Source organism: Schistocerca serialis, unplaced genomic scaffold, assembly GCF_023864345.2.
Source record: "Schistocerca serialis cubense isolate TAMUIC-IGC-003099 unplaced genomic scaffold, iqSchSeri2.2 HiC_scaffold_119, whole genome shotgun sequence".
Lineage (NCBI taxonomy): Eukaryota > Metazoa > Arthropoda > Insecta > Orthoptera > Acrididae > Schistocerca > Schistocerca serialis.
The window spans coordinates 65001-75000 of record NW_026047392.1 but is presented as its reverse complement, the minus strand read 5'-3'; the positions used below and the strand labels follow the sequence as shown (position 1 = coordinate 75000).

Genomic DNA, 10000 nt, shown 5'->3' with positions numbered 1-10000 from the left:
AATGAGAACCACACGTCAGCCAGACACTATCACACACTACTCTCTGCCTCTAACAGGCACACACACAATATCTAACCACCAGCATGGAAGAACATCCGGTGCATCCTCTCCGCCACATTACACAATCCACACTATCATAACCAGACCGGGAGGTCCACCCAGAAAACAGAATATCCCACCCTTCCGACATCCGCCATTGCTCAGCTAAGCCACGAACACCCACACATGTCCTACACAGGGGTGCACCCAACATCACAATACTGCCTCCTGTCACAGTACACAAACAATGGCAGGAATGAAAGACACAGATCTGCCACAACCTTGGAATCGGAGCGCCGCCTGTCATGAGCCACAAGTGCATCCTGACGTGACAAATCGGATGATCCCGCAGGCATGCACTTACGATAATCACTATCAACGAACCTGCCGCCCCCTCCCCCCCCAAAATACACCTTTCCCTACAACGTGTACCTTAACCTAAGCTATATTGTACCTTAACCTAAGCGATATTGTACCTTAACCTAAGGTATATCGTACCTTAACCTAACCTACATTGCGCCTTCACCTAACCTACGTTGTACCTTAACCTAACCTACGTTGTACCTTAACCTAACCTACGTTGTACCTTAACCTAACCTACGTTGTACCTTAACCTAACCTACGTTGTACCTTAACCTAACCTACGTTGTACCTTAACCTAACCTACGTTGTACCTTAACCTAACCTACGTTGTACCTTAACCTAACCTACGTTGTACCTTAACCTAACCTACGTTGTGCCTTAACCTAACCTACGTTGTGCCTTAACCTAACCTACGTTGTGCCTTAACCTAACCTACGTTGTGCCTTAACCTAACCTACGTTGTGCCTTAACCTAACCTACGTTGTGCCTTAACCTAACCTATGTTGTGCCTTAACCTAACCTATGTTGTGCCTTAACCTAACCTATGTTGTGCCTTAACCTAACCTATGTTGTGCCTTAACCTAACCTATGTTGTGCCTTAACCTAACCTATGTTGTGCCTTAACCTAACCTATGTTGTGCCTTAACCTAACCTATGTTGTGCCTTAACCTAACCTATGTTGTGCCTTAACCTAACCTATGTTGTGCCTTAACCTAACCTATGTTGTGCCTTAACCTAACCTATGTTGTGCCTTAACCTAACCTATGTTGTGCCTTAACCTAACCTATGTTGTGCCTTAACCTAACCTATGTTGTGCCTTAACCTAACCTATGTTGTGCCTTAACCTAACCTACGTTGTGCCTTAACCTAACCTACGTTGTGCCTTAACCTAACCTACGTTGTGCCTTAACCTAACCTACGTTGTGCCTTAACCTAACCTACGTTGTGCCTTAACCTAACCTACGTTGTGCCTTAACCTAACCTACGTTGTGCCTTAACCTAACCTACGTTGTGCCTTAACCTAACCTACGTTGTGCCTTAACCTAACCTACATTGTGCCTTAACCTAACCTACGTTGTGCCTTAACCTAACCTACGTTGTGCCTTAACCTAACCTACGTTGTGCCTTAACCTAACCTACGTTGTGCCTTAACCTAACCTACGTTGTGCCTTAACCTAACCTACGTTGTGCCTTAACCTAACCTACGTTGTGCCTTAACCTAACCTACGTTGTGCCTTAACCTAACCTACGTTGTGCCTTAACCTAACCTACGTTGTGCCTTAACCTAACCTACGTTGTGCCTTAACCTAACCTACGTTGTGCCTTAACCTAACCTACGTTGTGCCTTAACCTAACCTACGTTGTGCCTTAACCTAACCTACGTTGTGCCTTAACCTAACCTACGTTGTGCCTTAACCTAACCTACGTTGTGCCTTAACCTAACCTACGTTGTGCCTTAACCTAACCTATGTTGTGCCTTAACCTAACCTATGTTGTGCCTTAACCTAACCTATGTTGTGCCTTAACCTAACCTATGTTGTGCCTTAACCTAACCTATGTTGTGCCTTAACCTAACCTATGTTGTGCCTTAACCTAACCTATGTTGTGCCTTAACCTAACCTACGTTGTGCCTTAACCTAACCCATATTGTACCTTAACCTAACCCATATTGTACCTTAACCTAACCCATATTGTACCTTAACCTAACCCATATTGTACCTTAACCTAACCCATATTGTACCTTAACGTAACCTAATTTGTGCCTTAACGTAACCTAATTTGTGCCTTAACGTAACCTAATTTGTGCCTTAACGTAACCTAATTTGTGCCTTAACGTAACCTAATTTGTGCCTTAACGTAACCTAATTTGTGCCTTAACGTAACCTAATTTGTGCCTTAACGTAACCTAATTTGTGCCTTAACGTAACCTAATTTGTGCCTTAACGTAACCTAATTTGTGCCTTAACGTAACCTAATTTGTGCCTTAACGTAACCTAATTTGTGCCTTAACGTAACCTAATTTGTGCCTTAACGTAACCTAATTTGTGCCTTAACGTAACCTAATTTGTGCCTTAACGTAACCTAATTTGTGCCTTAACGTAACCTAATTTGTGCCTTAACGTAACCTAATTTGTGCCTTAACGTAACCTAATTTGTGCCTTAACGTAACCTAATTTGTGCCTTAACGTAACCTAATTTGTGCCTTAACGTAACCCATGTTGTGCCTTAACGTAACCCATGTTGTGCCTTAACGTAACCCAATTTGTGCCTTAACGTAACCCATGTTGTGCCTTAACCTAACCTATATTGTGCCTCAACCTAACCTATATTGCGCCTTAACCTGACGCACGTTGTCGCTGAACCTGCTCTGTAATTGTTATGCAACTCGTTAAATTAGTGTAGTGTTGCCTAACCGCAACCCTCGCAATATAGTTCGCTATTCGCACTGCCCGGTCCCCTGTGTATCGCGTCATGTTAAACACCTTGCAGGTGTTGCTGACTTTCCACATGCTCCTGCTATACACTGTAATGTGGATAGCAGCAGGACGTACATGCCCCCCCCCCTTCCCCCCTGCCTTCGCAAGCTGGTCGTTGAGAAGTTTGCATGTTCAATGCCCTTCGCATGCCGACGTACTCAGCCTACGTTGTGGTACGGCCTGTCACCTGTCCGCCGATGTACGCAAAACCCACAAACTGTACTGCACATTGGTCCGTATGTACTGAATGATACATCGTGGCACATGTGTGACCGTACGACGACTGCGCCTAGCAACGGCAGACCATACAGTCCAAATATTGTGCACGCAGCTACGTGTCGTCTCCCTATAAGAGCTGGATTGCAGTGTGGTACGCCATTCAGACGTGTGGGAGGAACGGACGCCCTGGATGGCGATCAGCATGAGCAGTCTGTTGATGTAGTGGAGCGTGTATTCGGACGTAGTCGTCTCTTCTCACACACCGTGATAGCATGTTGCACCGCGTTCCACATCTGCGACATCCTGCAGAGGCCGGCTGACAGTCGTTCGCGCAATGGACACCGCATACGTACGGGGGCTACCTTCCACGTGTTCTCGAGGCGTGCACATGTTGTTGCGTCTATGTGGGCAGACGTAGTGTGTTGTGACACCTGACACAGGCATGCAATACTCGTTGCAAATGGCGATGGACGTCTACGTTTGCTGGTGACGTTACGCAAATGAACAACAGGTAACCCGTTGTGGTGCGGTTGTTCTCGCTAGAGGTGAATCAGTGTTGGCGACGATCGGTCGAGCTATTAACCGGTTGTTTCAGGGATACCCACCATGCCCACGAACGTGAAAGGGGACCCACCATGCCCACGAACGCGAAAGGGGATCTGGGTGTGAGGCGATACGCGGCGGTGGCTGGGTGGGACCGTCCCCGGCCGGTGAGGGGGGGCCGCCCGGCGTGCTGGCAGCGCGGTGCGTGGGCGCACGCGCTACAGCCGGCTGGTGGGGGCGGCCAGTGGCAGGCGCGCCGGCCGACGGACGCGGCAGGCGGCGCAGCTGCGCGCCGGCGCCCCCTGCTCGCGGCGCCTTGCGGCCAAAGTAGGTCCTCGCGGGCCCGGTGCGAAGCGCGGTGGCCATCTGCAGTGTGCTGGTCCGATTGAGGACTGTGTGCGCTGAGGATGCGCCGCCGCCCGGCGCTCGGCGCCGCGACGCCGTCTGCTGCTCGGTCGCCCCAGCGGTTCTCGCAGGTGGTTTGTATCGCAGCTGTGCGGACGTGTTGGCGCGTGCGCTGTGCTGGGAGAGTTCGCTTCGGCACCCAAGTGGGGCTTTTGTCCTTCTGTGGCGCTGGCGTTGGAGCTGCCGGTCACCGTAGGTGGCGCGTGTTGTCTCCCGCCGGCAATGCCACGACAGCACGCTCCCGGGCCTCTGTCGGCAGCGGCAAGCTCAGTTGGGAGCACGGGTGGTCGCACCTAAAGCGTCTACTCGCCTAACTCCGGGCGATTGCGCCTCTCTCGAACCCGACCAAGTACTTAGGACGGCGCTGCGCGCCGCCGGGACCTGAGAGGGTTTCGAGGTGTGTTGTGCAGGGGAGCTCAGCCTCCTCCTGTTTGCAGAATAATTGAGCGGACGCTTGCGTGTTCGCGCGGGCCCCCGGGACACACTCCCGGGCGGCCGGCTGCTCAGCTCTAGTTGACGCAGCTCCCTGGTTGATCCTGCCAGTAGTCATATGCTTGTCTCAAAGATTAAGCCATGCATGTCTCAGTACAAGCCGCATTAAGGTGAAACCGCGAATGGCTCATTAAATCAGTTATGGTTCCTTAGATCGTACCCACGTTACTTGGATAACTGTGGTAATTCTAGAGCTAATACATGCAAACAGAGTCCCGACCAGAGATGGAAGGGACGCTTTTATTAGATCAAAACCAATCGGTCGGCTCGTCCGGTCCGTTTGCCTTGGTGACTCTGAATAACTTTGGGCTGATCGCACGGTCCTCGTACCGGCGACGCATCTTTCAAATGTCTGCCTTATCAACTGTCGATGGTAGGTTCTGCGCCTACCATGGTTGTAACGGGTAACGGGGAATCAGGGTTCGATTCCGGAGAGGGAGCCTGAGAAACGGCTACCACATCCAAGGAAGGCAGCAGGCGCGCAAATTACCCACTCCCGGCACGGGGAGGTAGTGACGAAAAATAACGATACGGGACTCATCCGAGGCCCCGTAATCGGAATGAGTACACTTTAAATCCTTTAACGAGTATCTATTGGAGGGCAAGTCTGGTGCCAGCAGCCGCGGTAATTCCAGCTCCAATAGCGTATATTAAAGTTGTTGCGGTTAAAAAGCTCGTAGTTGGATTTGTGTCCCACGCTGTTGGTTCACCGCCCGTCGGTGTTTAACTGGCATGTATCGTGGGACGTCCTGCCGGTGGGGCGAGCCGAAGGCGTGCGACCGCCTCGTGCGTGCTCGTGCGTCCCGAGGCGGACCCCGTTGAAATCCTACCAGGGTGCTCTTTATTGAGTGTCTCGGTGGGCCGGCACGTTTACTTTGAACAAATTAGAGTGCTTAAAGCAGGCAAGCCCGCCTGAATACTGTGTGCATGGAATAATGGAATAGGACCTCGGTTCTATTTTGTTGGTTTTCGGAACCCGAGGTAATGATTAATAGGGACAGGCGGGGGCATTCGTATTGCGACGTTAGAGGTGAAATTCTTGGATCGTCGCAAGACGAACAGAAGCGAAAGCATTTGCCAAGTATGTTTTCATTAATCAAGAACGAAAGTTAGAGGTTCGAAGGCGATCAGATACCGCCCTAGTTCTAACCATAAACGATGCCAGCCAGCGATCCGCCGCAGTTCCTCCGATGACTCGGCGGGCAGCCTCCGGGAAACCAAAGCTTTTGGGTTCCGGGGGAAGTATGGTTGCAAAGCTGAAACTTAAAGGAATTGACGGAAGGGCACCACCAGGAGTGGAGCCTGCGGCTTAATTTGACTCAACACGGGAAACCTCACCAGGCCCGGACACCGGAAGGATTGACAGATTGATAGCTCTTTCTTGATTCGGTGGGTGGTGGTGCATGGCCGTTCTTAGTTGGTGGAGCGATTTGTCTGGTTAATTCCGATAACGAACGAGACTCTAGCCTGCTAACTAGTCGCGTGACATCCTTCGTGCTGTCAGCGATTACTTTTCTTCTTAGAGGGACAGGCGGCTTCTAGCCGCACGAGATTGAGCAATAACAGGTCTGTGATGCCCTTAGATGTTCTGGGCCGCACGCGCGCTACACTGAAGGAATCAGCGTGTCTTCCTAGGCCGAAAGGTCGGGGTAACCCGCTGAACCTCCTTCGTGCTAGGGATTGGGGCTTGCAATTGTTCCCCATGAACGAGGAATTCCCAGTAAGCGCGAGTCATAAGCTCGCGTTGATTACGTCCCTGCCCTTTGTACACACCGCCCGTCGCTACTACCGATTGAATGATTTAGTGAGGTCTTCGGACTGGTACGCGGCATTGACTCTGTCGTTGCCGATGCTACCGGAAAGATGACCAAACTTGATCATTTAGAGGAAGTAAAAGTCGTAACAAGGTTTCCGTAGGTGAACCTGCGGAAGGATCATTACCGACTAGACTGCATGTCTTTCGATGTGCGTGTCGTGTCGCGCAACACGCAGCTACCTGTACGGCTCGCAGTAGCCGTGCGCCGCGTGCGGAACCACGCGTTCGTCTCAAAACTAACGGCAATGTTGTGTGGTACGAGCGCTGAAGCGCTGGAGCGGCTGGCCTGCGGCACCTGGCGCCTGGCGCCGGTTTTGAATGACTTTCGCCCGACTGCCTGTCCGCTCCGGTGTGGAGCCGTACGACGCCCATCGGCCGTGAGGCCGTTGGACACTGAACGCTGGAACAGGGCCGCCACACGCCTCAGTCCCGCCTATGCAACTGTCTCGAAAGAGATGGTGGAAACTATGAAAAGATCACCCAGGACGGTGGATCACTCGGCTCGTGGGTCGATGAAGAACGCAGCAAATTGCGCGTCGACATGTGAACTGCAGGACACATGAACATCGACGTTTCGAACGCACATTGCGGTCCATGGATTCCGTTCCCGGGCCACGTCTGGCTGAGGGTCGGCTACGTATACTGAAGCGCGCGGCGTTTGCCCCGCTTCGCAGACCTGGGAGTGTCGTGGCCGCCTGTGGGGCCGGCCGCGTCTCCTTAAACGTGCGATGCGCGCCCGTCGCCTGGCGGTTCGCATACCGGTACTTACTCGGTAGCGTGCACAGCCGGCTGGCGGTGTGGCGTGCGACACCTCGTACAACGACCTCAGAGCAGGCGAGACTACCCGCTGAATTTAAGCATATTACTAAGCGGAGGAAAAGAAACTAACAAGGATTCCCCCAGTAGCGGCGAGCGAACAGGGAAGAGTCCAGCACCGAACCCCGCAGGCTGCCGCCTGTCGTGGCATGTGGTGTTTGGGAGGGTCCACTACCCCGACGCCTCGCGCCGAGCCCAAGTCCAACTTGAATGAGGCCACGGCCCGTAGAGGGTGCCAGGCCCGTAGCGGCCGGTGCGAGCGTCGGCGGGACCTCTCCTTCGAGTCGGGTTGCTTGAGAGTGCAGCTCCAAGTGGGTGGTAAACTCCATCTGAGACTAAATATGACCACGAGACCGATAGCGAACAAGTACCGTGAGGGAAAGTTGAAAAGAACTTTGAAGAGAGAGTTCAAAAGTACGTGAAACCGTTCTGGGGTAAACGTGAGAAGTCCGAAAGGTCGAACGGGTGAGATTCACGCCCATCCGGCCACTGGCCTCCGCCCTCGGCAGATGGGGCCGGCCGCCCGCGCGGAGCAATTCGCGGCGGGGTCGTGTCCGGTTGCCTTTCCACTCGCCGCGGGGCGGGGCCGTTCCGGTGTGCGGTGGGCCGCACTTCTCCCCTAGTAGGACGTCGCGACCCGCTGGGTGCCGGCCTACGGCCCGGGTGCGCAGCCTGTCCTTCCGCGGGCCTCGGTTCGCGTCTGTTGGGCAGAGCCCCGGTGTCCTGGCTGGCTGCCCGGCGGTATATCTGGAGGAGTCGATTCGCCCCTTTGGGCGCTCGGACTCCCGGCAAGCGCGCGCGGTTCTTCCCGGATGACGGACCTACCTGGCCCGGCCCCGGACCCGCGCCGCTGTTGGCTCGGGATGCTCTCGGGCGGAATAATCGCTCCCGTCAGCGGCGCTTCAGCTTTGGACAATTTCACGACCCGTCTTGAAACACGGACCAAGGAGTCTAACATGTGCGCGAGTCATTGGGCTGTACGAAACCTAAAGGCGTAATGAAAGTGAAGGTCTCGCCTTGCGCGGGCCGAGGGAGGATGGGGCTTCCCCGCCCTTCACGGGGCGGCGGCCTCCGCACTCCCGGGGCGTCTCGTCCTCATTGCGAGGTGAGGCGCACCTAGAGCGTACACGTTGGGACCCGAAAGATGGTGAACTATGCCTGGCCAGGACGAAGTCAGGGGAAACCCTGATGGAGGTCCGTAGCGATTCTGACGTGCAAATCGATCGTCGGAGCTGGGTATAGGGGCGAAAGACTAATCGAACCATCTAGTAGCTGGTTCCCTCCGAAGTTTCCCTCAGGATAGCTGGTGCTCGTACGAGTCTCATCCGGTAAAGCGAATGATTAGAGGCCTTGGGGCCGAAACGACCTCAACCTATTCTCAAACTTTAAATGGGTGAGATCTCCGGCTTGCTTGATATGCTGAAGCCGCGAGCAAACGACTCGGATCGGAGTGCCAAGTGGGCCACTTTTGGTAAGCAGAACTGGCGCTGTGGGATGAACCAAACGCCGAGTTAAGGCGCCCGAATCGACGCTCATGGGAAACCATGAAAGGCGTTGGTTGCTTAAGACAGCAGGACGGTGGCCATGGAAGTCGGAATCCGCTAAGGAGTGTGTAACAACTCACCTGCCGAAGCAACTAGCCCTGAAAATGGATGGCGCTGAAGCGTCGTGCCTATACTCGGCCGTCAGTCTGGCAGTCATGGCCGGTCCTTGCGGCCGGCCGCGAAGCCCTGACGAGTAGGAGGGTCGCGGCGGTGGGCGCAGAAGGGTCTGGGCGTGAGCCTGCCTGGAGCCGCCGTCGGTGCAGATCTTGGTGGTAGTAGCAAATACTCCAGCGAGGCCCTGGAGGGCTGACGCGGAGAAGGGTTTCGTGTGAACAGCCGTTGCACACGAGTCAGTCGATCCTAAGCCCTAGGAGAAATCCGATGTTGATGGGGGCCGTCATAGCATGATGCGCTTTGTGCTGGCCCCCGTTGGGCGAAAGGGAATCCGGTTCCTATTCCGGAACCCGGCAGCGGAACCGATACAAGTCGGGCCCCTCTTTTAGAGATGCTCGTCGGGGTAACCCAAAAGGACCCGGAGACGCCGTCGGGAGATCGGGGAAGAGTTTTCTTTTCTGCATGAGCGTTCGAGTTCCCTGGAATCCTCTAGCAGGGAGATAGGGTTTGGAACGCGAAGAGCACCGCAGTTGCGGCGGTGTCCCGATCTTCCCCTCGGACCTTGAAAATCCGGGAGAGGGCCACGTGGAGGTGTCGCGCCGGTTCGTACCCATATCCGCAGCAGGTCTCCAAGGTGAAGAGCCTCTAGTCGATAGAATAATGTAGGTAAGGGAAGTCGGCAAATTGGATCCGTAACTTCGGGATAAGGATTGGCTCTGAGGATCGGGGCGTGTCGGGCTTGGTCGGGAAGTGGGTCAGCGCTAACGTGCCGGGCCTGGGCGAGGTGAGTGCCGTAGGGGTGCCGGTAAGTGCGGGCGTTTAGCGCGGGCGTGGTCTGCTCTCGCCGTTGGTCGGCCTCGTGCTGGCCGGCGGTGCAGGATGCGCGCGCCTGCGCGGCGTTCGCGCCCCGGTGCTTCAACCTGCGTGCAGGATCCGAGCTCGGTCCCGTGCCTTGGCCTCCCACGGATCTTCCTTGCTGCGAGGCCGCGTCCGCCTTAGCGTGCTCCTCCGGGGGCGCGCGGGTGCGCGGATTCTCTTCGGCCGCCATTCAACGATCAACTCAGAACTGGCACGGACTGGGGGAATCCGACTGTCTAATTAAAACAAAGCATTGCGATGGCCCTAGCGGGTGTTGACGCCCTGTGATTTCCACTACATTGGACTTCATTCGG

At 54.4% G+C, this 10000-nt stretch overlaps 2 non-coding genes and 1 pseudogene across 2 annotated transcripts; all 3 read left to right on the top strand.

The window, feature by feature from the left end:
* The first annotated feature begins 4569 nt into the window (after positions 1-4569).
* LOC126434536 (small subunit ribosomal RNA) lies at positions 4570-6478 on the top strand. The gene has a single exon (XR_007579304.1). It is a non-coding gene; the product is annotated as a small subunit ribosomal RNA (ribosomal RNA).
* Positions 6479-6831: 353 nt separating this feature from the next.
* Positions 6832-6986, top strand: LOC126434526 (5.8S ribosomal RNA). Its single transcript, XR_007579295.1, has one exon. It is a non-coding gene; the product is annotated as a 5.8S ribosomal RNA (ribosomal RNA).
* A 188-nt stretch (positions 6987-7174) lies between these two features.
* Positions 7175-10000, top strand: part of LOC126434548 (large subunit ribosomal RNA) — a 4800-nt pseudogene continuing 1974 nt past the window's right edge.